The 27,186-nt window shown below is 36.1% G+C and overlaps 1 protein-coding gene across 4 annotated transcripts in view; it reads right to left on the minus strand.

Moving 5' to 3' along the window:
• The window catches only part of NTNG1 (netrin G1), a 377,262-nt gene that overhangs the window by 340,992 nt on the left and 9,084 nt on the right, over positions 1–27,186 (minus strand). The gene's annotated exons all lie outside the window — the stretch shown is intronic.

Here is a 27,186-nt window from a genome sequence, read left to right on the forward strand (position 1 = left end):
TATACGATGACAGTTACAAATATAACAAACCTGACATTTAATTTGCCTTTAAAAAATAGTTTCAGTGAAGAAAAGGTGTTAGCAGCTAGATTTCTAGTCTTGTAATAACTAGCTATTGTACTGCAGAAATTTCAGTAACAATGTTGTGTATCTTAATAGCTCTAAGATTATAGATGGAAACCAAACCCTTGAGCAAATCAAGCATTTGACAATATCCAAATTTTCCTCAAGAAGAATGGTCTTTACATTTTTATCACCACCAGCATTACAATTATATACATAAATACTTAATTTTCTTCTTCGAAACTTTTATCACAGTGGTAATCACTGGTGCAATTGTTTAATGTTTCTCCCTGTCTTGACCATGAGCTTCAAGAGGTTAGGAAATATGTCTGCTTTGTTTTTCCTTGTATCTCCAGTACAGTACCCTGCACAAAGAAGATGCTCAGTACATATGTATTAAATTAGTTAATTTGCCAACACGTGTTCCTTTTGTCACCCAATGCCATTTAAATACAGTTTCTGTGTGGCCTGCAGGAGCTTTTTTCCTTCTGTGTAGTGCCCATTCCAGAACGCAGTGTGAGTCCTGCACAAGATCACATTATAACCAAGAGGTCTGTATAATGCACAGGACCAGCGTATAGTTTAGCAGCTTGTGCCCTGCCCAAGGAAGTCCAGCCAAGGAATGGGGCTGTGGGGCACTGAAATCCAGCCTGCACTCCCTCTCTAAGCCATGGTGTAAGGCTGCATTTCTTAGAAGGAAGGAGCACCTTTACCTAATTCACATAGTAACCTTGATAATGCAACTTGTTGGTTGCCCCAATTGAGCATACTGTATCCAAATATCACATGAATTAAAGCAAAAATGCAATGGGAGCAAGTAAGAATTATGTATCTAACGTTTCAACTAACAATATTTTATTTTATTTCATCAAGAGTATGGTGGAGAAGCAGCAGATGCTTTTGAGAAGATGATAACATCGATAATAACAGAAACCAGAAAAACTGATTTAGGAACCAGTATATGGATTTCCTATGCAGGAATTTCTCTCTTCTACTTGCTAAGCCTTCATGAGAGTCAATGCACTGAGCCCATTCCAATATGATATTAATTAAATGAGCTTTTATTTAATTTATTTTCACAGTTATTTATTTTAACAATTTTTTTGTTTGTTTTCGTTTTCAGAAAGAGTCATTATGTTGTCTTTAGGAATGTCTAAAGCAGTTGTTATAACACTGAGCCATTATAATCTCAATGCAAATGCCACTGCATCCATGAATGATTATTTTAATACTGTGTTATTTAGAATACATTTCATTTGCTTTAAAACCACAGTTGTGAAATTATTTTGGTTTTAAATACCTGGCTTAAAGCCAGAACTTCATAGGCAGTTTGTAATTAGATCCCATTAGTAACATCAGGGAAAGCAAGACAGTTCACAGAAAGGGAAACTAAAGGGAAAGCATTCAGAAGATCCCTTCAAAGTGGAAAATGAGGAATCGGAATGATTTCAAACTTTTAGCACCAGAAATGACGATTGCAATGATAAAGATGATTAATATTTATTGAGCACTTACTATGTGCTATGTACATCATTCTCTTGTTATTCCTCAGGAAAAAAAGAGATGAAATAACTTGACTAAGGTCATGTGGTTTGGTAAAGCTCGAACTTCTTCACACCAGTATGAATCCAAATAGAATATGCTTAAATGCACGCACTTTCTCATGTTAACTTCATTTTTGGAGACATTGTTCTAAATGTTCAAGACCCAATGGTCTTGGATACACCATACCTACAAGGGATAACTCTCCATTTCTTAGAAGAGCATAAAGAGGTATGACACCTTACTGTTACTACTCAAATAGGCTCTCCACTAGACCCCCAAAGAAACAAACATAAAAAGAAATGCATTAAATGTGTACCAATGTACCTATAACTGTCAGTCTAAATGGAAACCTCCTGGCTGTGGTTTTAAGTGGAAATGGAACCCTTCCCTTGCCGTTCAAATTTATTACAGTTACACATCACCCTCAGGTTTTCATCGAGGAGACAAGTCATCCCAGTGATGGATGAGGCAATATTTATATGTCATCTTGCAAAGTAAGCAAAGATACTTCCAGTTGAAAAGTACTATAAGACTATTGTTGAAGTCATATAATGAATAACTTGATTTGGAAAAAAATTACAGACAGGAAGATGACCAAACAGGGTAGACTGAGTTCAGCCCTGCTCCAAGGAAAACTTAGAGAAGGGACAGGAGGGTGACTGAGAAGGTGATTCAGGAGTGCAGCTGACCTGGGAGAGTCTTCTGTTCTACATAGGTTTGGCCCTAGTTGCAAAAGCTGAGAAACTGAGAGGCAGAACACCAGAGCCTGACATGGAAGCATGGAGCTCACAGGCGTGTACATATGGGGGAAGACAAGGACTAAGAAGTAAGCTGAGCCGAGTTCCTTGAACTCACTACCCTCACCCATGACCCAGACTCACCCCACACTCCAAGCACCTGAACCCCATCACCCGCCCCCACTCTCCAGCAACCCACAGCATGTGTACCTGCCCCCCAATCCCACCCCTAGTGTAGCCCAACCCACCTTTCCTGCACCTGTCCCGAGCATAACCTCTTCCTCCCTGCTCCCTGCAGGCTGTTGACTACACATCAAGACTGCAGGTGCAAATCTCCATACCCAGGCTACACCCACCCCCTACCCATAGGTTCATAGTGTCGCACAGCCTCATCACCCAACCCCCAACTCTGCACATTAGTTTATGGCATTCCTATATGCATGTATGTGCATGGCCCCCAATCATATCCTTCAGCTCTGGGAACATCAGTTTATGGCACTCCTAGACCTCCACATGGCACAGCCTTCAGTCACGCATTCCAGCTCTGAGTAAGCCCTGACCTGTGCAGCCAGGTCACATCTGCACCCAGCCCATGAAAGCATACTGTCAACCCACTGCCATAGCTCCGCACATGCACACAAAGGTCCCCATGCCCTAGACCAGTGCACACCAGGGTTATGACCCCTAGACCTGTGCATGCACACAGCTACATCCTCCCTGGCCGCTGAGTACCCACATTCACAAGCACCAGCGTAACATCCCCAACCAGTGCCTATATCTGCACTGCAATGCATGACTGCAATGTTGTGTCTCATCCTGTACCCTGTATCCTGCTACACATCTACCCCACAAACACAAGACTTTAGACTACTGAAGGAAATCAACTTCCAAAGTAAATCAATCAAAATATTTACATGCAATGAAAAACAGAAGATCACTAAGCATATCACAATGCAGAAAGATACAGCCCAGCCTAATGACCAAATTAAACCACCAGAGAAGACACAGATGTTGGAACAACTAATCAAAGATGTTCAAATAACTCTACTTAATAAAATAAATTGGATGGCTAATGACATAAAGGAGATCAAAAAGAAAATAGAAGAGCATAAAGAGGAATTTGAAGGAATAAATAGGAAAATAGCAGATATCACAGAGATTAAAGCCTCTGTTGGCCAAATAAAAAATATACTAGAGGCACACAACAGCAGATTTGAGGAGACAAAAGAAAGAATAAGTCATATAGAGGACAGAATAACTGATTTCAAACACTCAAAATAGCAAATGGAAAAAAAAATGGAAAAATTTGAATTGGATCTCAGGGAAATGATAGACAAAACAAAGCACACAAATATAAGAATCATTGGTGTCCCCAAAGAAGAGAGGAGTAAAAGTCTAGGAAGAATAGTTGAGGATATTAAGGGGGAAAGCTTCCCAACCCTCATGAAGGACATAAATAGACAAGTAAAGAAGCCCAATGAACTCCAAATAGGCCTTCCTGAAGACACATACTAGCAGTCTGTCAAATGTTTGAGAGAAGCAGAAAATTCTAAAAGCAGCAAGAGAAAAACAGTCTACCACATACAAGGAAAACCAAATAAGACTGAGTTAAGATGATTCAACTGGCACCATGGAAGCGAGAAAGCAGTGGTATGATATATTTGACATCATGAAAGAGAAAGACTTCCAGCCAAGAATTCTGAACCCAGACAAATTGTCCTTCAAAACTGAAGGAGAGATAATAATTTTCACAGACAAGCAAATCCTTAAAGAATTTGTCAACAGGAGACTGGCCCTACAAGAAATACTAAAGAGAGTTCTGCCAGTTGAAGAAAAGGGACAGGAGAGGGAGGTCTAGAAGAGGGCACAGAACTGAAGAGTCCCAGTAAGGGTAACTTAAAGGATAAAAAGAGAAAGAGGGAAAAGAATAAATAGATTTGACAAATAAAATAGAAAAGATAAGATGGTAGATTCAAGAAATATTTTTTCAGTAAAAACTTTGAATGTTAATGGACTAAAATTACCGATTAAAAGATATAGATTGGCAGAATGAATTAAGAAATATAACCCAGCTATACGTTGCTTATAAGAAACTAATCTTAGACACAAAGATACAGATAGATTGAAAGTGAAAGGATGGAAAAAGATTTTCTACATAAGTTGTAACCACAAGAAAGCAAGGGTAGCTATACTGATACTGGACAAAATAGACTTTAAATGTAAAGACATCATAAGAGACAAAGAAGGACAAATAAATTAATTAAAGGGAAAATTTCACTAAGAAGATATAACAATCATAAATGTATATGCTTCCAATAAAGGAGTTTCAAAGTACATGAGACAGACATTGACAAAACTGAAGGGAGCAATAGATGTTTCAACAATAATAGTAGGAGACTTCAATACACCACTATCCTCTATAGACAGAACAACCAGACAGAAGATCAACAAAGAAACAGAGAAGTTAAACAACTTAATGAATGAATTAGACCTAACTGTCACATATGAGTCATCACACCTCCAAAATACAAGGACACACATTATTCTCTAGTATTTATGGAACATTCTCCTGGATATATCATATTGTGGGGCACAAAACAGGTCTTCATAAATTTAAAAACATTGAAATTATTCAAAGCACTTTCTCTGATCACAATGGAATGAAGCTGAATCTCAATAACCACTAAAGAACGAGAACTTTCACAAATATATGGAGATTAAATAACACAATCTTAAACAACCAGTGGGTCAAAGAAGAAATTTCTAGAGAAATCAGTAACTATCTATCTGAAGATGAATGAAAATGAGAATACAACTTATCAGAACTTATGGAATGCAGCAAAGGCTGTGCTGAGAGGGAAATTTATTGTGCCAAATGCCTATATTAAAAAGTAAGAAAGGGAAAAATTGAGGACTTAATTGATCACATGGAAGAACTTAAGAAAGGAGAGCAAACTAACCACAAAGCAAACCAAAAAAAGAGAAATAACAAAGATTAAAGAAGAGTTAAATGAATGGAAGAGCAAAAGAACAACAGAAAGAATCAGCAAAACCAAAGTTGGTTTTTTGAGAAAATCAATAAAATTGATGGGCTACTAGCAAGACTGACAAAGAAAAAAGAGACAGGATGCAAATAAACAAAATCAGAAATGAGAAGGGGTGTATTGTCACAGACCCTGGATTAATAAAAGAAACCATAAGAAGATATTATGAACAACTATATACCAACAAACTAGACAACTTATATGAAATGGACCAAATTCCTAGAAACATACAAACAAGCTACACTCATTCAGGAAGAAATAGAAGAGCTCAACAAAGCAATCACAAGTAAAGAATTCAATCAATCATCACAAATCTTCCTACAAAGAAAATCCCAAGGCCAGATGGCTTCAAAGGGGAATTTTATCAAACATTCCAAAAGAACTAATACCAATTCTCCTCAAACTTTTCCAAAAAATTGAGGGAAAAGGAACTCTACCTAACTGATTTTATGAAGCTAATATCATTTTAATACCAAAACTGGGTAAAGATGCTGTAAGTAAGGACAACTACAGGCCAATCACCCTAATGAACATAGATGCAAAAATTCTCAGCAAAATATTAGCAAATTGAATCCAACAACACATTAAAAGAATTATACATCAAAACAAATAGGGTTTATACCAGGAATGCAAGGATGGTTCAACACAAGAAAATCAATTAATGTAATAAAGCACATTAACAAATCAAAAGGGAAAAATCACATGATCATTTTGATTGATGCTGAATAAGTATTTGACAAAATTCAAAATCCTTTTCTGATAAAAACACTCTAAAAGATAGGAATCAAAGGTAACTACCTCAATATGATAAAGGGAATATATGAAAAACTGATAGCCATAATCATACTCAATGGAGAGAGACTGAGGCTTTCCCCATAAAATCAGGAACAAGAAAATGATGCCCATAGTTATGACTATTATTCAACATTGTGCTAGAAGTTCTAGCTAGAGCATTCAGACAGGACAAAGAAATAAAAGCCATCCAAATTGGAAAGGAAAAAGTAAAACTTTCATTATTTGCAGATGACATGATACAATACTTGGAGGATCCTGAGAAACCTACCACAGAGTTAATTGAGCTAAAAACCAAATTCAGCAAGGTGGCAGGATATAAAATTAATGTGCAAATATCAGTAATGTTTCTACACATAAGTAATGACCTAACTGAGGAGTCAGTTAAGGAAAAAAATACATTCAAACTGGCAACTAAAAGAATCAAGTACTTAAGAATGAATTTAATTAGGGACGTAAAGGTCTTGTACATAGAAAACTATATAACATTGCTAAAAGAAATCAAAGAAGATCCAAATAGGTGGAAAGACATTCCCTCCTATGGACAGGTAGGCTAAATATAGTTAAGATGTCAACTCTATCCAAATTGATGTACAGATTTAACACAGTACCAATCAAAACTCCAACAACCTACTTTGAAGACTTGGAAAAACTAGTTACCAAATTCATTTGGATGGGAAAGGGATCCTGAATAGCTAAAAGCATCCTAAAAAAGAAGAACAATATGGGAGGATTAGTACCCCCTGACACTAAAACCTATTATAAAGCCACAGTGGTCAAAACAGCATGGTACTGGCACAAAGATAGAAGCATTAACCAATGGAATCAAAATGAAAGTGCAGAAATAGACCACCAAATCTATGGGCAACTGATTTTTGACAAGGCTCCCAAATCCTCTGAACTGGAACAAAATACTTTTTTCAATAAATGGGTATGGAAGAACTGGATATCAACAGCCAAAAGAATGAAAGAGGATCCCTATCTTACACCCTATACAAAAATTAACTCAAAGTGGATCAAGCACCTAAATATAAATACTAACACCATAAAGCTTCTAGAAGAAAATCTATGGAAACATCTTCAAGACCTAGTAATAGGAGGTAGCTTCCTAAACTTTATACCTAAAGTTCAAGCAACAAAGGAAAAAATAGATAAATGGGAACTCCTCAAAATCAAATTCTTTGTACCTCAAAATACTTTGTCAAAAAGGTGAAGAGGCAGCCAACTCAATGGGAGAAAATATTTGGAAATCACATAATGGACCAATGTTTCATATCCTGTATACCCAAAGAAATCATACAACTCAATAACACAAGAACAAACAAACCAATTATAAAATTGGCTAAACATACGAATAGTCATTTTTTCTGAACAGAAAATACGGATGGCTCAAAAGCACATGAAGAAATGTTCATTTTCATTGGCTATAAGGTAAATGTAGATCAAGGCTACAATGAGATACCACTTCACACTTATAAGAATAGCTGCTATTAAACAAAGGAAGCTCTAAATGTTGAGGAGGATATGGAGAAATTGGGATATTTATGTATTGGTGGGAATGTGCAGCCTATTTGGTGGTTCCTTAGGAAACTAAATATCAAGTTGCCCTATGACCCAGCAATAGCACAACTTGGTATATACCCAGAAGAGCTGAAAGCAATGACACAAACAGACATTTGCACACCGATGTTCACAGCAACATTATTCACAATTGCCAAAACATGGAAACAAACCAAATGCCTAACAACAGTCTAGTGGATTAACAAAATGTGGTATATACATACAATGGAATATTCTGCAGCAGGAAGATGAAATGACATCCTGAAGCACATGACAAGATGGATGAGCCTTGAGGACATGATGCTGAGTGAAATTCCCCAGACACAAAAAATAGATACTGTATGACTCCATTTTTATGACTATGGGAAAGGTAAAATCAGAAGCTTATAATACAGAATATAGGGGACTTAGAGATACATAAAAGCTAGAGATGGGTAAATGGTTAGCTAATGAGATTGAACTCCAATGTAAGGGAGAAGGAGTGAAGGCAGTTCTCTAGTGGGTCTATAAGTAATATTGCTATATTGAGGATGAACAAAGTTGAAAGTGGTTGTATAGACCTACGTGTCCCACTGATTAACACTAGAAATATAAATTAGTTCTTGCAAGAACTACTTCAAAGGTACGATTTGTGTACTGAGTGCTTAAGTCCAGGGTACAGGGTGAAAACTAATATTGCATGCTATGGACTATGTTTAAAAGGAAAATATCAGCACTACCACAGCAACAGCAGAGATAAATAATGGGGGGAGGAACAAGAGTTAAGAGGAGGTTTAAGGTTCCTATTTGGCAAGGGGGTGTTTATTGGTTTTCATTCTCTCAGGAACAATGAAATGATCTAAAATTGAGAATGTTGAGGGACTGTGGACTTTGGACACTATACATGATCCCTAATGAATGCAGGTAGCTGAAGCATGCACTGACTGAGAAGTAGACTGGTGAACGATGGTGTATACCTATGAATGAAAGATGTGCTGCTATAAAAAAGGAACAAAGTCGTGAGGCATGCAACGATGTGAATGAACGTGTTGGAGATTTGGTGAGACAAATAAGCCAGAAACAAAAGAACAAGAATGGTATGGTCACCCTTAGAAAATGCTTATAAGAAAACAGGGAACTAGATTGTAAGCTTTTATAGCAGACACATTTAGCCCAGAATGGTAATTATTATTTCTGGATTTCGAGTTTCTGTTTTATATATACATATATATAACCTGATACTTAGAGATAAGAATGAACCCAATCAGGTTGGGGTTAAACCAAATCAGAACACAGGGGTAAGGAAGACAATATGTATATTTTAGAACCACACATACTCTTTGAGACCAAAGGAAGAAAGGTTTTGGCCTGGAACCGAAATTTTCTGTAGCACATAATCTAACTCAATCTATCTGTATGGCTCATTTGAACAACTGAAACACAGGGAGCCCAGAATAAGAAAGTGGTCCTTTAATCCTGTATAGCTTAATGTAATGCCTGGATACATCCCAAAGTATATTAAGCAGATAATCAAAAAGTATTGGCAAAATCCCTTGAGGGATGGGACAAAAAAATATGGAACTATTAAACTTTACGATGGAAAACTCCTGATACTGTGGCTAACTATAGGGACACCCAAATCAACAGTCCATCCCCTTGATCTTGAGGCTTACTCTTGTGACACTTATGTAGGTAGCAGAGAAGCTTAGACTACCTGGAGGACCTCTTTGTTGCTCAGATGTAGCCTCACTCTCTCTAAACCCAATCTGTGACTGAAATCATTGCCCTCCTTACTACTTGAGACATGACATCCAGGGGTGAAAGTCTCCCTGGTGATGTGGGAGAGACTCCCAGGGATGAATCCAGTTCTGGCACTTTGGATCAACAATCCCATCCTGATCAAAAGGGGGAAAAGAAGCGTAACTATTAAAGTATCAGTGGCAGAGAGAGTTCAAATAGAGTAGAGAGGCCACACTGAAGGTTGTTCTTATTCAAGCTTGAGTTACACCATCCTACTTATCATAACCCCCCAAACTCCAACTAGGACCATTCCAGCCAATCCTAAAGAACACCTAGGGTAATATATAAGATTCCACAAGGGTTCCATGCATTGGAGTAACTTTCCAGAAACCTACAACCTCCAGATGGGTCCCTGGACCAGATAAATCCTGAAACTTAGAAGGTCCAGCCTCTCCAGAACATCAGCTAGTTTCATGTCCCTACCGCATATCAGTGACAGACGCTTCCAACATGAAAAAATTAGAATGCTCACAGCCCAAACACCCCTAAAGAGAGGAATAAAAAGATCAAAGTTGATGGCAGAGTTATGCAAAGAAGATAGGATTTAACAAGTGAATATGTTCACTGAATCATTAAATTGATATCTCTTTCAGTCTCTAGTATCTTAGAGCAGCTAGAAAGTAAAAACCTAAAATTGTGGAATCGTTACCCATGTCAGACTCTGAAATATGTTCTACAACTAATTGTGGTGCTGTGTTTTGAAATTTATTGCTTTTTTGTATATATGCTATTTTTCACAATAAAGAAAGAAAAAAATTTATTGTGGTCTTAAAAAATATTTAAGCCTTCTAGCCTCCTATATTCTGGAGCAGCTAGAAGGAAAAATCTGAGAGGGTTGTGTAGTGACCCACGATAAACTCTGGGATCTGACCTATAAATTCTTGTTGAGGAGTGCTTTGAAAACTATTACTTTTTTTATTTCTTTGCTTTATTTACATGTTATACCATACAATAGAAACAGTTTAAAAAAAGATACAATTAAATAAGTTTGACTGCAATTTAGTTCTACGTTGATCTCTTCTGATTTCATGCTTTTTCCTGCTGACACAGCATTATGAGTATTCATTAGTGATACTCAAATTCCAAGTGATCTGTTAAATCATTCAAAGATGAGAGATTAAGAACCGTGGTACAAATAGTTTTATCAAATATCCTGAGCTAATTATGGTTGCTGTGGTAGATCACAATATCTAACTGTGAGTGTCCTGGCAGCTAAGGCAATAACATAAATACAATTAAAAAAGAAAAAGAAAAAACTTCATCACACAACATGAGGAAGCATATCAATAAACAACATAAAACAAAACTTAAAAGGAACACTTATAATGTGCTAGTAGGAATACAAAGTGTTACAACCCCTTTGATGACAATAGCCATACTCGACAACCCAGAAGATTGGCTTCTGAGTAAATGCCTTGGGAGAAAAACAAAAAAAACTACTCTTGTTCTTATGCATCAGTAGATAGATGTTTAGGATGTTTCTTGTAGGATGGTTTGTAACTGGGGGGAAAAAAAGCAACAAAACATACAACTTCCTAAATGCTCACTAATGAGGAATGCATTATTTCTGGAGGATTTTAAAAGGAAGGAACTAGACTACACATATCAATGCAGATGATTTTCAAAAATAATGTTGAAGGAAAAAGGAAGTTACAGAATAATTTTTTCAAGATGGTAAACTTGAAAGAAAACACAAATCTAGGCTGTTTATGAACACATTAGCTTGGTATAAAACTATGGTATAAAAATGTGGACTAGCAGGAAACACACCAAATTCCTGATAATGATTTTCTCTGGGAAAGGGAGGAAAGGAATAGATTGGAGGATGCGACAAATAAAATCGTAGCTGAGAATGTTTATTCTTTCTTAATCCCAACAACAAAATGACATACTGGTAACATTGTTCATTCTAAGCAGTAATTGTACATGTGTTCATTACAGGGTCTACATCCTCTTAAAATTTTTTTAATTGAGAAAAAAGGAAAATTTTATGAAATCTTTAAGATTATAGACCTCCAGCACAGGCTATAGGACCCAAAGGCCGTGTATTTGTTAGAACAATAATCTTTCACATGAATGTTATGATCAGATTAACATACCTTTTTTAGCAGTTCATTCATTCATTCACAAATATTTACTGAGCCCTACTGTCAGCAGACACAAGATAAAGGCCCTGCCCTTTTGGAGATTGTATTCTTGAGGGAGAAAAAGACAATACATGGGTAAATATAACATAGTAAATAACAGACAGTTATAATTGGGCTGGTATTCAGTCGGAAGGTTCCCAGCAAGGAATAACTGGTGACGTCTCTTTGGATTGGTCAGGGTCCACCTGCTCTAAGTAAAATTAAGAAAACGTGAGCAGGCTCAGGGGGTAGACCATGGAAGAGATGCACTTCAGACAGGGTAATCAGATAGGACTTTGAGTGAGGTATTTAAAGGAGCTGGAATAAAAGATAGAAACAAGCTACGGGGAGATATTGAGAATGAGGCTTTTCAAGCAAAGAGAACAGAGGCAGGAATAAACTTAGTTTTATGAGTAACATTAAGATGCAGCTAAAGAGGAATGAGGAAGGTGGCAGCGATCACAGTGAAGGTTGGAGAGGTATGTAGGAACCAGAATATATAGGTCCATTCAGGCAATAGAAAGGGCTTGAATTGAATTCCAATACAATATAAAGCTACTAGAAGAAATTAAACATGACTGAGTTACATTTTTTAAAGTTCACTTTGACATCTATGTCTGAATTTGATAATGGGACAAGAGTAGAAGCAGAGAGACCAGTTGAAAGATGCTGTAGGACTCTTGCTTAGAAATGAAGCTGGTTTGGAACCGGGTGTTTTGCAGTAGAGGGGATGACAAGTAGTCAGATTTGGGATATATTTTGAAGATTGAGCTCACAGAATTTCACTTGTTGTGAGGGATGTAGAAGACTTAAGGTGATTCCTAGATATTTTCATCTTGAGTGACTAGACAATCAGGAACTGGCATTTGCACATATGGGGAAAACTAGAGGCAGAATCGATTTGGAGAGAAGGAATCAAGAGTTGTACTATAAACATGTAAAGTTAAAAATGCCTGCTAGGCATTCAAATGGAGACAGCAGGGAGGCAGCTGGATATATAATAACAGTTTTTATTGATAGTGTAAAAAAAAAAAAAAACAAAAGCATCACTACTTTTCCCGACACCTCACCCACAAGAATATGATTTTGTAAATTAGCCAACAGTTGCTGACTTCTTATTCTGGTTTTAGATAGAAGTACAATACGTACTCCACTCTCTATGATTTCTAGCAGCTTATTTCCATTTATATGAGCACGTTAATGGAAAATAAAGTAAGAATGGAAACAAACACTGTTTCCCTTATCCCTGAATGAAGACACTCATCATACAATGTGTGTATCTCCAACATTCCATATACTGTTTACAGCATCCAATTTTCTGAGCTTACTTCAGATAAAAAGCTTGTTAAGTAACAAAAACATTGTATTATAGCTCCTAGACTTAATCATAAATGCGGTTTTTAAGAAGGTTCTCACGATAGTTTTATCCTACATGCTACAAATATAACCAGAGGGTAATTTAGAATAAGTTTAAGAGAAGGACATAAGTGTCAGACTCTGTAGGTTTCTATCCTGTTTCCACTGCTTCCTTGGAAAAGTTACTTAAACTCCTGCCTCAATTACTTCTCTTGTTAAATAAGGATAATGATAGGATTAATAATTTCACGAGGCAACACTGTTGAATCATGTAGTACAGTTCTTGGCACCATGTAAGTTCTAAATAAATGTCAAGTACAAATATTAGTTTTTAAAATATAGCACAAGTTCAATTCCAAAAGCATGCATTGATGATTACTACAGGCATTGCACTGCCAGTACTATAAAAGTACTGATGGCTAGACAGAAAACGATTCTGAACCAGATGGGCCCATTGATAGGAAGACTCCCTAAAGCTACATTCATGATTCGTCTTTCTAAACTTCTAAATAAAAATCCATATGGAGCGGTCCAGGCAACAGCCACCATTCTCAGATTAACATACTGGTTACTAGCTCATTTTCTTTACATCATGCACGCATCCTCTTCTGTTATCCATGCTAACCACGTAAACCGGATTCTCCTCTCCCTTGGTGGAGCTTGTAGATGGTTTAGAAGATTGAGCTCACAGAATTTCACTTGTTGTGAGGGATGTAGAAGACTTAAGGTGATTCCTAGATATTTTCATCTTGAGTGACTAGACAATCAGGAACTGGCATTTGCACATATGGGGAAATCATGTGAATGGCCTCATTTTATCCAGACACACAAAGAAATCAACAACTTCTACATGTCACTCTCAAAAGGATGGAGGACTCATGTTAAAATTGTCACGTAATCTACACATTTTCTCTCTCCATTGCTGGCAGACATTTACAACATGGCTCCCACATTAATATCTTTGCAAACTATGTACAAACTAGAATATCTTTCTCTGAAATACGGAGTTTATTTTCTAGAAGAATCTTCTAATTCTTCGGTGGGTTGCATGTTCCTCTCACTTCTTCAATTTTTCCTACCAATTTATTAATTCTTCCCTTGTGCAAATCAATATAGAGGAACCATGGTAACATTGCTGAATCACAAGGTTAGTTGTTAGACCATGTTGGGGAGTTCCTTGGGAGTGTATTTTGTTTCTTCATTTTATCATTTCCAAGAAGGAAAGGGAGCAACAGAAAAGAAACAAAAATATTACATATGATGGTGGAAAAAATCATTGCTCAGACATGACTTGATAATGTCAGCTGCTAGACTTCTCAAAGGAACACAAGTGCAATTTCTTTATACTGGAGCAATACCAAGCTCAATTCTTCATTTACTATTTTAGAAGTCAGCTTCAAAGTAGGTCAAAGAACAAAAACCAATTCTGGTTTCTTCCTCAGCTCATATCTTTAATTTTCGTGGAACAGATAGTATGTGAATCTATCTATTCCCAGCAAGATGAGAAGAAACTTGGAACCTGTCAATCTCACTAAGTTCTTTCCCAATATTATGCTTGTGTAACAATGTTTTCATTTTCACCTTTTGCAAGAAAAATAACTTCTGAAATCCTAAAAATGGCCTATGAAAAATCAGTCTGCCCACTGGTTTGGTAAATTGAAACCAAAGCAGATTTAACATCAGCAGGTTCAAACAAGGAATATGTTTCCAAATGGAGGGATTATAAGTAAGTAAAAAGGGCCACTTTGCTTAGGGAAATGACAACTCCACAAAGTTCTTTTATTAGGGACAAAAGACACAGAAGGGAGCACTCAGATTAATCTTTCCTAGTCCTGAGATAATGACTTTCTGTGCCAAAATCTAGTGGAGTAATAGATAAAGTTTCTACATAACAAAGGGTATGGAAAAGTCTCTGAAACAAGATCTGTTATCCTGGAAGAGAAAATATTCATATGCCTGAATTGGATTAAGTGACAAACAATGCTGTCTACATAAAAGATATAAGTAAAATAATTTTTTTTTGAATCAATGGCTGTAGCAGGCAAGTTAGATGGGGGCAAAAAGTACAAAGGAGTAAAATCACTATGATTAGAAACAGAGAACTTCAAATGGCCAAGTGTAGTACTTAGGTTCAGGTATTGGTGCCTTGTTGCTCTGTTACTGTGGACTTAAATCATCAGCGTGTGAACTTCACTACATCTGCGATTGGCTAAGAGGTGTGCCTTCTGCAATGAGTGACATTTAATTAGCTGGAGGCTTAAAAGAACGAGGTCAGAAGAGAGCTCAGCAGTTCAACAGAGCTCAAAACTACTCAGCTCAGTGGTCAGACCCAGACGTTTGGAGATGCAGAAAGGACACACTCCGGAAAAAAGTCATTTGAAACCAGAAGTAGAGAGAAAAAGGCCAGCAAACATCATCATGTGCCTTCCCATATGACAGAGAAACCCAGATGACAGTAGCTGCCTTTCCTCCTGGGAATTGTAAATTTGTAACTAAATAAATCCCTTTTATAAAAGCTGATCTGTATCTGTTTTATTGCATTCCAGCAGCACCGGCAAACTAAAACACCAAGAAACACATTCAACAATCAATCTCGGATGTAAGACATTCCCTGAAAATGACTCAAGATTTAGTGAATAAAATGACAAATACCACCTGTTTATAACTCTAGAGGATGGTGGAACTTGGAGAAGGACTTCACACAATGCTGAACTAAAGAAACAGAAAAATCTCAGGTAGGAGAATTATGTCCCAGATACCAGTTAGTTCCCATTCCCCTCCCCCTCTCTCGGCCCCATGCACTGTGGCAGCCACACAATGGCAGCACAGCTCAGGTCATTGCAACTGCAGGCTGAGACTGAGGAGTGACTCCTATCCAGGCACAGGGAGCTACGTTCGCAAAGAACCAGGATGGAATACAAGTACCAAGAAGTGCTACGTACAAAAGGGCCCCAAGAAGAAGAAAACAAAATTAGAGGCCATGATAAAAAGCCTGGAAAGAACCATGGTTCCCTCAATCCAATTTCAGTTGGCTAGACACCTAAAGGCAAAATGAACTTTTCTGGTAGTGATCTAATCTGGCTCCCTAGGGTAAGATTCCCTAATAAGGAAAAAATTGGAGGCTGAAAAGCCCTACAGAAAAAAAAGGGGGTGGGTGGGTAGCTTTAAACTGAACTGCTGTAAGATAGGATGGGTTCCAGAAATTATAAGTGTAAAAGAAAAATGGGCATTGAGCGAGGAAGAGAAATAAAATAAATCATAGAAGCCGAGGAGAAAAAGTCCACACAAAAAAGAAAAGAAAAAAAAAAACAGAACAGATCAAGATTCCCAGAGGAATAGCGGAAAGGAAGCTCTTTCTTGGAGTGAAACAACTGCACCAAAAGTACAATCTTAAAAATTGCAACATATATCCAGGACAAGAATCAGATTAAGAAGAGCTAAAAAAAAACCTGAACAGTTAAATACAAGTTATTCTAAAAGACTAGAATAAGTTAGACCAAACATCAAAGAAGAGCCTTAACAAAAAGCCAATCAACAATAAAACCCTACACAAGAGGGAGGAAAAGACCTTCAGAGATAATTCCTCAAGATAATCAGATGCATAGACAGCAAAATATTACAAGACATACTAAGAAACAGAATGTTATGGCTCAGTCAAGGGAACAAATTAAAACTTCAGAGGATACTTAGAAGTTGGAACAACTAATCAAAGATGTTCAAACAAATCTCTTGAATCGGTTCAAGGAGCTGAAAGAAATTATGCATAAAGAGATAAAGGATATTAAGAAAATGATGTGTGAGCATAAAGAATTTGAAAGTATAAAAAATAACTGAAATTATAGGGATGAAAGTCACAATCATAGAGATTTAAAATACACTAGAGGCATACAACAGCAGATTTGAACAGGTAGAAGAAAGAATCAATGAACTAGAAAGGAAAACAGAGAGGAAAAAGATGTGGCATATAAAACCAAAGTACAACATAGCTGAAGTACTGCCTTTATTGTATAAAGTCAGTATAAAAGTCAGTATAAAACTGACTATTAATGGATTAAACTCCCTAAATCAAAAGACAAAGGCTGGCAGAATGGATAAAAAAATCATGATCCAACTATGTGTTAATTACAAGAGACTCAACTTAGACCCAAAGACATTAATGGGTTCAAAGTGAAAGTATGGAAAATATATTCCATGCAAATAGTAATTTGAAAAGCACTGGCATTGCTATGCTAATATTGGACAAAACAGACATTAAATCAAATGCTGTTATGAGGGAAAAAGAAAGATACTATATATATTAGTAAAAGAGGCAATCAACTAGGAAGAAATAATAATCATAAATATTTATGCAACTAACTATGATGCCCCAAAATACATGAGGTAAACACTGGCAAAACGTAAGGGAAAACTAGGTACCTCTACAATAACAGTTGGAGACTTCAATATACCACTCTCATCAATAGACAGAAGATCAATAAGGAAACAGACACCTTGAATAATACAATCAATGAACTAGATCTAACAGACATACACAGAATATAGTGCCCCAAAATAGCAACATATACATTCTTCTCCAGGGCACACGGATCATTCTCCAGGACAGACCACATGTTGGATCACAAAACAAGTTTCAATACGTTTATAAAGATTAAAGTTATACAAAGCATCTACTCTGACAATAACGTAATAAACTGTAAATGAATAATAGGTAGCGAACTGGAAAAACCCAAAAATATATGGAGGTTTAACAATACTTTCTTAGACAATCAGTGGGTCAAAGAACAAACTGTCAGGGAAATCAGTAAATATCTTGAGACAACCTGTCAAAACTTAGGGGACTCAGTGAAAGCAGTGCTGAGGGAAATTTATAGCCCTAAATGCTCATGTTAAAAAAAGAAAAAAAAAGAGCTAACCTCAAAAACCTAACTGCACACCTGGAGGAACTAGAAAAAGAAGAACAAAATAACCCCAAAGCAAACAGAACAAAAGAAATTACAAAGATTAGAGTAGAAATACATGAAATTAAGAATTAAATATATATAGAGAGAGAATTAACAAAACCATAAACTGGTTCTTAGAAAAGATCAATAAAATTGACAAATCCTTAGCTAGACTAATAAAAGAGAGAGAGAGAGAAGACATCTTCTTTTGATGATTGCAATTTAATCAATCATCAAAAACCTCTCAACAAACAAATGCCCAGGACCAGATGACTTCTCAAGGGATTTCCACCCATCATTCCAAGAAGAATTAATACCAGTCACGCTCAAACTCTTTCAGAAAATTGAAGAGGGGTAATACTATTTACTTAATTTTATGAGGCCAACATCACCCTAATACCTAATACCAAAGCCAGATAAACCAACTACAAGGAAAGAAAATTACAGATGTAAAAATCCTCAACAAAATATTTGCAAATAAATCCAGTAGCAAATCAAAGGAATTATACATGATTTTGTGGGTTTTTATCTCCAGCATGCAAGGGAGGTTCAACACATGAAAAACAATTAATATAATAACACCACATTAACAAATTTAGTAGAATGGTTACTATTAAACACATTGAAAATTTACAAGTGCTGCCAAAGATTGAAGCAACCCAAGTGTCCATCAACAGAATAATGGATAAACAAAATGTGGTGTATATATATGATGGAATATTATTCAGCATTCCTTTAAAAAGGAATGAAGTCCTGATGCATGTGACAACATAGATGAACCTTGAGAATATTATGCTGAGTAAAATAAGCCAGGCACAAAAGGACCAATATTGTATGATTGCACTGAAATGAGCGAATCATAATAAGCAAACTCACAGAGTTAGAATCTAGAATATAGGTTACCAGTGGATAGGCTGAGGGGGAGAATGGGGATATGATGCTTAACTTGCATAGAATTTCTCCTTAGATTGACTGTAAAGTTTGATGGTGATGATAGCCCATTTTTTATGAATTATAACAAATATGTGACACTATTACAAGGTGTTAATGATAAGATGGTATATAAAAAAACACATTTAATGCAATCTATGTACTATAGCTAATAGGACTATTTTAATATTCTTTCATCAGTTGTAACAAAGGTATCACACTAATGCAAACTGTCAACAATTGGGGGATATGTGGGAGCACTATATTTTTTATATAACTTTTCTTTAAACCTGCAACTTCTCTTATTAAAATAATACTAATAATAAATCTAAAAACACACCATGCTAAGTGAAATAAACCAGACACAAATTACTACCTATTGTATGATTCCATTTACATAAAATGCAAATATAAAGAAATCTATAAAGACAGACATAGATTAGTGGTTATTTAGAGACAGGAAGGGAGCGCAGGATTGAGAGAAGACTGCTAAGAGTTATGGGGCTTTTGTTTTTTGTTTGCAGTAATGAAAGTACAGTAATCAAATGCAAATTGATTGTGGTGATGAATACGCAACTCTGTGAATATACTAAAAGCCACTGATTGTACACTTTGGATGGACTATATGGTATTTGAATATATCTCAATAAAACTGCTTAAAAAATAAATTTTCTCAATAAGCAAATAAACGCATCTTTAAAAAATGAAATGCCATTTCACTTTTCAACGTGTCCCTATAGCTGTATCAAAAATTTTCAAGTATAACTTTAGCAGAAAGGGTGGTGAGAATAAGGTAATGTTATTATTATCCTTTATGGTAAGCTACATATTTTCCCTTATCTGTCATGATTCACTGATCTGCTATATTAGAAGATATTTTTAAAATATATCGTTCAGTATTGATGAGGGACTAGTTACCAGCACTTTCTCCCACAATGCTGGTGGGAGTGTAAATTGATAACTATCTTTCTGGAGGACAATTTGACCACACTGCTCAAAACCTTAATGTATACAATCTACGCAACCTTAATGTCTGCAAATAGCAGACCAGTGAAAGAAACATCATTTTGGTAGAATTTTATACAACAGTACATCTCAAAAACATGATGCTGAATTTTAAAAAAGGAAATCATATAGTGACATGTACAGTATCATCTATTTATGAAAATCTTAAACACAATGCTACATACAATTCACGGATCACAATCAGTATATAATTTTTAATTATTTGTTAAATGAGAAAAGGAACAACAGAAAGGAACATAAAATACAGATGACATAGCGCAAAGAAAGGGAAAGCACTGTCTTGTGAAGCTTCTGTTTTAGTTGTATGTGCATACGTAAGTGCCTGAGATAAATAAAATGTATTTCTCACTATGGATCAATTTAAAACAAGCTTGAAAGCCACAGGCAGAGTTTACAAGGAGTAATTTACTCATCCTCAGTTCGCTGCTTCCACAGAGGTCTTCCAGCTTCTCTCTCCACTATGTGGCAGAAGCTATTTTTCTTCAAAGCCCTCTCAAGTCCAGACAAAAGAGACCAAAACCCGGGGGTGGGGGGGACTGCCTAAATCCCACATCCTACCGCCAGCCTTATACCCCTTCTCCGTGACAGGCAAATGCAATGCCCATTCCATTCAGGGCAGCTTCCAACTTCGATCACACAGAAATCTGGCCCCACCCTTTGGATTCAACCAGATATAATATGATGACTTAACATCCAAAAAATACTTATTTACATGCATTGAATATGGGAGATTTGGAATATGGGAAAAGAAGGGTCTTTTTAAGATAAGGAAGACTATGTGACATGTTTACCACAGCGCTGTAATCTATAGAAAAAAAAAAAAGAGGAAATAGCATCAAAGTCAAATGGGAAGGTAGTTAATATCATACATATAGTGACTTAAGTAAATGCTCAAGATATAGCAGGAAATAAAAAATAAGAAGAGAAAACCACATGTGACAGGATCCCGAATTTATGAAACAAAATACATTATACACACAAAGTGTAAGACTTCTAAGAAATATGACAAAATGATTTAAATGCCTTAACTGCTGTACTTGATGCTTTTTTGTCCTTCTTATATTTTTTATAATAAACAAGTAGTTCTTATGTCAGAAAAATCTATTTTAAAGGACTGTAATTAGAAGCGGGAAAAATCCTTCAAATATATTTGTTTCTGTATTAGAGCTCAAATAGATTTTGCCTCTACCATCTCTCTTGTGATAACATCATCATAAAGATGCCTAAGTGTGGTAGCTAAACTGTAAGAGCTAAATCTACTACAATGCTTTTTCTAGTAGTCTTTTAAATTACAGAGAAAGAAAAAAACCATTACATTCATGATAAAAGTCAAGAAACAGAAAACATCCAGGAAAAGCAAGTACTATATACAATTAACTGATCAATTAATCAGCTGAAAGCATGTTTTTATTCAGTGGAAGATTAGTGGTATTAGTGGTATGTTAAATGCTATGAGATATAAAACAAATATAATTCTGATGAGTTCCTACTTTATGTCCGAGTATACAGTATGGTGGGCTTTCTCCTGAATTAGCTATATTATCCCACTTAAAGATTAGTGATCTACCAGAAGGAAAGATAGAGGATAAAAACTGGAACTGTGTAACTTAGCAAAACCTGGAGTGGACAATGATGGTGAATGAATGTACAAATACAAGAAAGTTTTTACATAAGGGAGAACAAATGAATGTCACCATTGTGAGGTGTTAAAAATGGGATGGTATATGGAAAAATACAATTAATGCAAACTAGAGTCTACAGTTAAAAGTAACATTTTAATATTCTTTTCATTAATTGAAACAAAGCCAGAGTGAAATGTCATTAAGAGGGGGACATAAAGGGGGGAGCGTGAGATTCCTGTTGTTTCTTCTTCTTTATTTTTTTCTTCTTTCTTTGCAGAAGAAATGGTAATATTCTCATATAGAGTGTGGCGGTGAATGCGTAACTATGCGATTATACCAGGAGCCATTGATTGTACATTTAGGATGGATTGTATGGTGTGTGAATAAAACTGTTTAAAAAATAAACATAAAGATACAATTACTGGGGCAGGCCACAGTGGCTCAGCAGGTAGAGTTCTTGCCTGCCATGCCAGACACCCGGGTTTGATTCCTTGTGCCTGCCCATGCAGAAAAAAAAAAAAGATACAATTACTGTAGAAAATATGGAGAGAGATATACCCAATCACTGTGGTAAGGAAGTAGCCCACAGTGGCCTGAAATAATATTTGTGAAGCGTTAGCCCAACACAAAGAAGGGCTCTTGTGTACATAGAGAACCTTGACTAGGAACAATGATATGAAGTGGCTTTAGGTTTTCTTTGCCCCACCATAATTCTCATCTGTTCCCTTCCAAGACTTCTCCCTATACCAATGCAGCTCAATGCAAATCCAGTCATCAGTCCCCTTCCAATCAGATGGCCCGCTGGAAGCCCCCTGGGGGTGCCACAGGATTCTGATAGGAAGTGGTGGGAAATCAATCTTGTATATACCCAGATTTAAGTCAGGTTCAAAACTTTGGACTTGATGCAATAAATAATAATAAGTAAGTTTCTCAACAAGAAAATGCTTGATGTACTAATATATCAGAAATATTTATCTCCTCGGAACTTAATTCATTACAAACATGAATTAAACTTTTCTAAGGAATAATTCTAAATAAGGAAACCATAACAATGAAGTATTAATAATGAAGGATTTTAAAAAATTCCATTCTGGCATATTTAAGGGATAAATCAGTTCAAACGAAAGATGTGACTGTTTCTAGAACTTCATTTATTTAATGAATTAAGTTTCAAGCGAACAGAGTGCATTTTTAAGATTATCTGATTCTTAAATAAGTGAATGTCATTTTCAGTTTTTGGAAAATTGATATGAATTCCTTGTCACTGAAAATGTAACAGAGTTTACCAAATTAATTCCACAAGGGCTACCTGATAGCCACCAGATGGCAACCTGAGCGGATGTCATATAAGAAATTTATTATAATAGCCCCGAGAATATGCATTACCACTAACTCATTCCACAGGGCTCCTTTAAAATCATAAAACATGAACGCTTTCTTCTACTTTTGTAAATTCCATTTGAACATAGTAAAATATGCTCTACCCACAAGGCTTACAATAATTAAAGTTTTTTTTTTTCTCTAATAGGAGTCAGTGTAGAAATAGTACAATATGGAATGATTGTTAATGGACCTGTTTCGGTGCTTGAATAAATGCCTATCAAGAGCAACAGCTTATAATAGAAAATTTCCTAAAGGAAATCCATTTTCATTTCAATTTCTGACATTTTATTTAGAATAATTATACCCTTTCTTTTAATTATTTCAGTAAACATAATGAGGGCTTTGCTAACTACACCACAGAGTACTTTATTTTCTCCACCTTTTTTTTTTTTTTTTTAGTAATATGAGTCTACTTGTAATTAAAGGCATGCTGCATTAATGATGCCAAAAGTCTCTGAGGGAAACATTTAATGTCCACCTCATAATATTATGCCAAAATTACATGCACAGAAGTCTTTTTAATAATCTTTGTTTCCTAATTTAGTTTTGATTGGCTCTGAAATCCATAGCAGTACTCAAGGGCTCACATTTCTCCCATCATCAGCACTTCTGCTACATAAATTGTACGAATGCACATGACTTCATCCATCTGTAGGCATCTTTCCAAAGCTTCTGTTTAACTTATCCAGAAATTAGCTTCAGGCTGGAGATAACTGCAGACAACTTTGCCATTTTTAAGTCACCGTGGTGTTGCATGGAGATATGACAGCTAACTTTGTCTAAATACAAAGAACAAGTCACAGTTTTGTGCTGTCACTTCTGCTTTACACACAGGTTCAGATCTTATCTGTTCTTTATGCAAATTGAAACAAATTGTAGCCATTAGATGATGTTTGTTTTCTGACAAACCTGTGCTACCTGGAGCTTTTAATGTGGCTTTAGGAAGAGCAGAATCTATACTAACAAAAATTATTAATACTTTCCCTTTAGATTCCTCCCCCTTAACAAAAATAGAAGTCTTTTTAAGCCATCAAGCAAATTAAAGGAATATAGTACATTGAAAAAAAAAGTAAAGCTCTCAACATACACAATTTATATATATGCATATATATGATATATATATATATATATATATATATATATATATATATATATATATATATATATCCGTGTGTGTGTGTGTGCATCCCTATTTTATTATCATTAGTAGAAATGGCAGAATTCTTACAGAAACTAATGCGTATAAATGCTGGTACAATTATTATAGGACAATTTAAAATCACTTGACATTAAATATTTATTAAATAGGTCATCCAGGTTAATAAGCAGAGATCTATTGTTCAAGGAATCAATGGCTACATTCATGTGTTCCTTTTTCCTAAAATTTCAATCTCTGTTAAAATAAATGCAGCATTTATGGAGAGTCACTGGCATATCATTATGGAACAAATGCGAAAAGCAGCAATACAGACCCTTAATACATTGCCAATGCATTTCAACTGTATATTAAATAAATTGGCTGTGGGAATTATAGGGTAACTCTCTGACCGAATGTCCCCTTGGTGCTCAGGATTGCTACAGTCATAGCTAATAAGGGTGTCACTAGCTGAGCAAGTGATTACAGAAAGCATTTTGCAGCAAACATTTCCATAGAGGGACTCGGTAGTGATTGTGGCTATGTGGCAGGTCCCCTGATGTAATAGGCCATAATGACTCTGAGGGAGCAGGTATGGATGTGAGTGTCACAGAAGGCAGGACGTATAAGTCATCACACAAATGACTTTATGGATTCCCATTAGACCTCGGGCTAAGGAGCACCTAAACAGGTCTGATATGACAGCATCCTGAGACAGCTTTACAGCTTTGTGTCAAGAACACTTACACCAAAGAGTTTTATGGAAAGTCCAAAACTGCGGAGGGAATGTATTGTTATATTAGACCATTATCACTAACTTGGTATATATATATATATATACACACACACACACACACACATAGTCCCAAAGTGTACATTCAAAGGCTAGATTACTTAATCTGCTATGCCAATAATATGCATATTAAGAAACACAAATTAATCATTGATAGGTAATGCTTCATAAATTTTACACTCTCCCTTGGAAAACTATTATGCTCAATGACAAGTTTAAATCCACCAAGGCTTCCTAATATCTGCATTATACTATCAGGCAGCTATTGAAAAGGTTGTCCTATAGGTTTGTGCAAACATATGAAGATACATGTTATTGCATTTTAAAAAGCTGAGGGATATCATTTTAATTATTTTTTTTCTCTTTTGGTCTCTTACATCACTTAACTAGTGAATCGGAAGGAACTGGTTTGTTTAAGGAACTTAGACCATGTCACCATGAAAGGCAGGCAAGGGGAGCTCTGTAATGTGCCTTTCCCCACTCATGATGCCAGAATGAGGAATGCTGAAGACACCAGGTAAACTCTTCAACATGACGGACAAGAGCAGAGCTAAGCAAGTATTCTCTTGCCAGAGGCTGAAAGCACGGGAGCTGCTCATACAAATCACGTAGTGAAGGCATCATACAGGGCATATGCAAGTGGAAACTATGCTCTGAGAAAGGAGATGTGTTGTTTTACTTAGATCTGTAAATTATTAAACAATTCCAGAAGCGGCATAACGTTACAAGTGTCATGCAAGCAAATACACAGAACTACAGTGTTCGTAACATATGAAGAACACGTCCTCTGCTGAAGATCGGATAACTTACTGTCTGAATGGCAATTTCACCCCAGATTTGCAACCAGATCTTAAATTTGATCTTTTATGAGAAATTATTAAAGATCTTTTGTAAAGTCAACAAATTTCCCTGCTTGTCTACAGATACAGCTTTGCTAACGTGCTTGAATAAGCTCCTTTTCTGGAAATCTCTACTTTCTAAACCGCCACTTCTTTGCAGAACACATACCTATCTCCCACAGGTCCTCTCTTTGGAATATTTAGTCTTTCAGGGCACTTTCATCCCGGCGACTCCTAATAGCTAAGCTCTTTTTCTCACTCTCCACAAAATCAGGTTTAGACTATAATTCAAACTAGTCCCCAAAGGCACTTCTGAAAAAACGGCAAACCCTTAGCTTTTAGGTGAGAACATTCTTTATTGCTCAAAATTGTTTCCTGGTACAAAACCTTTTCTATAATGCTAGTTCTGAGATGATCTTATGCTAATTTAACTCACTAGGGACTGTGAACAGATGCTACTTTGATTAATAGTTTCACTATCGTGAAAATGCCAGGCCAAGATCAAGGTAATAAAGTCAGGCAAGAATACTATTAAAACCTGCCAAATGATTATATCTGTTATGTGAGAAAAATGGGATCACAGTTCTGGTATCATATAAAGCCTACCTATAATAAAAGACAATAAGATAAACCAAAGGCACATGCTGTCTGAATTCTTTAATTCTAAATTTACATCTTTTTAATTACCAATCTCTTTACTTATATCTTCTAGGTATATATTCAGCCACGTCCTTAGTAAAACTTCATGTGTCACTCTAGTGTTACTTTTTCACTTGGTATTTGATTTTCCATCCCCCAAAAGGGACATACATCATAAGAAAAATGAATTCTATAACTCCGTTTATCAAAAGGACAGTATCTGAAGTTGTATGTCCCAGGTCATAGTTTTCAGAAAATCTACTTCAACACTTGTCTTTAAAATACCTATAGAAAACTGTGACACTTGAAAACAAAGACCTGCCTGAGTGAGCAAATAAGACTTTTTTCTTGGAAAACTCTCACAAAACTTCAGTCCCGCTATCTTCCTCTGCCTCTTGTCTCACTGATCTCCCAGCCAATGGCTTCCAAATCACATCCGTTTCCTAATGAAAGAAAACCACAAGATCTATTCTAGCCTTTGAGCTATGAAACTTGGGTTTGCGAAGAAAGCCTTGTGTTCTTAAAGTTGGTTTCCCAGTGGATTTTACCTTGAACATAATACATATAACCTAACCATATTCCCAACCTACAATCAAAAATTTAGCCTTCAGCTGGATTTTTTTTAATACCATAAGCAGTGCAGAACTGTACACATTACTGCCACAGAGAACCTTTGGTTTGCAGGGAAGCAGATGGTAAATTCCAGTGCATTAGTCACATCGTGCAAATTGTAATTCCAGGAAGTGCAAACCTCCACTGAGACTGAAGCTAGCCTGTGAACACAAATCTGCTCCCTGAAGATTGAACTTTTTGCATGATTGAGTCTTCACACTCACCACATCTGTGTGCATACACGACTTGCCCCCACTTAATACGA

Source organism: Tamandua tetradactyla, chromosome 11 (genome assembly GCF_023851605.1).
Source record: "Tamandua tetradactyla isolate mTamTet1 chromosome 11, mTamTet1.pri, whole genome shotgun sequence".
In the NCBI taxonomy this organism is placed as follows: domain Eukaryota; kingdom Metazoa; phylum Chordata; class Mammalia; order Pilosa; family Myrmecophagidae; genus Tamandua; species Tamandua tetradactyla.